The sequence below is a fragment of the Rhincodon typus genome, chromosome 36 (genome assembly GCF_021869965.1).
Source record: "Rhincodon typus isolate 14 chromosome 36, sRhiTyp1.1, whole genome shotgun sequence".
Classification (NCBI taxonomy): domain Eukaryota; kingdom Metazoa; phylum Chordata; class Chondrichthyes; order Orectolobiformes; family Rhincodontidae; genus Rhincodon; species Rhincodon typus.
The window spans coordinates 6,514,858-6,515,709 of record NC_063367.1 but is presented as its reverse complement, the minus strand read 5'-3'; the positions used below and the strand labels follow the sequence as shown (position 1 = coordinate 6,515,709).

The window sequence follows — 852 nt, the reverse complement described above, 5'->3', positions numbered from 1 at the left end:
CCTGGGTTCAAATCCTGACATGATGGTTTGGGCTTGGCTCGTTGGTTTAGGGGTACGATTCTCACTTAGGGTTCAACTCTCAGATGAGCCCAGGATTCTTATTTCACTTTTTACAGTTGGTTCCGTGGTGTAATGGTTAGCATTCTGCACTTTGAACCCAGCGATTCGAGTTCAAACCTCGGTGGGACCTGTGGCTGTTGTGTCCCAACAAGTTGTTTAATGTATGTATGTAGTCGTGGCCAAGTGATTAAGGTGATGGACTTGAAATCCATTGGGATGTCCCTGCGCAGGTTTGAATCCTGCTGACTACGGTTGAGAGCTGAAAGGGATTTGCTCCTCGTCTTCTTAATCCGGCACGGCAGCTCGGTTGTTAGCACTGCTGCCTCACAGCATCAGGGACCTGAGTTCGATTCCACCCTCAGGCAACTGTCTGTGTGGAGTTTGCACATTCTCCCTGTGTCTGTGTGGGTTTCCTCCTACAGTCCAAAGATGTGTAAGTTAGGTGGATTGACCATGCTAAATTACCCATAGTGTTCAGGGATGTGTAGATTGGGTAAGTTATAGGCAGATGGGCCTGGGTGGGATGCTCTGAGGGTCAGTATGGACTTGTTGGGCCGAAGGACCTGGTTCCACACTGTAGAGATTCTATGATCTATGATTAAAGGAAGTGGCTTATAGGGATAACAAGATGCAGAGCTGGATGAACACAGCAGGCCGAGCAGGAAGGCTGATGTTTTGGGCCTAGACCCTTCTTCAGAAATTTCTGAAGAAGGGTCTAGGCCCGAAACATCAGCTTTCCTGTTCCTCTGATGCTGCTTGGCCTGCTGTGCTCATCCAGCTCTACACCTTGTT

The 852-nt window shown here is 48.8% G+C and overlaps 1 non-coding gene across 1 annotated transcript; it reads left to right on the top strand.

Annotated features, from left to right (window-relative positions):
• Nucleotides 1-229: 229 nt before the first annotated feature.
• Nucleotides 230-311, top strand: trnas-uga. Its single transcript has one exon. It is a non-coding gene; the product is annotated as a tRNA-Ser (tRNA).
• The last annotated feature ends 541 nt before the right edge of the window (nucleotides 312-852 follow it).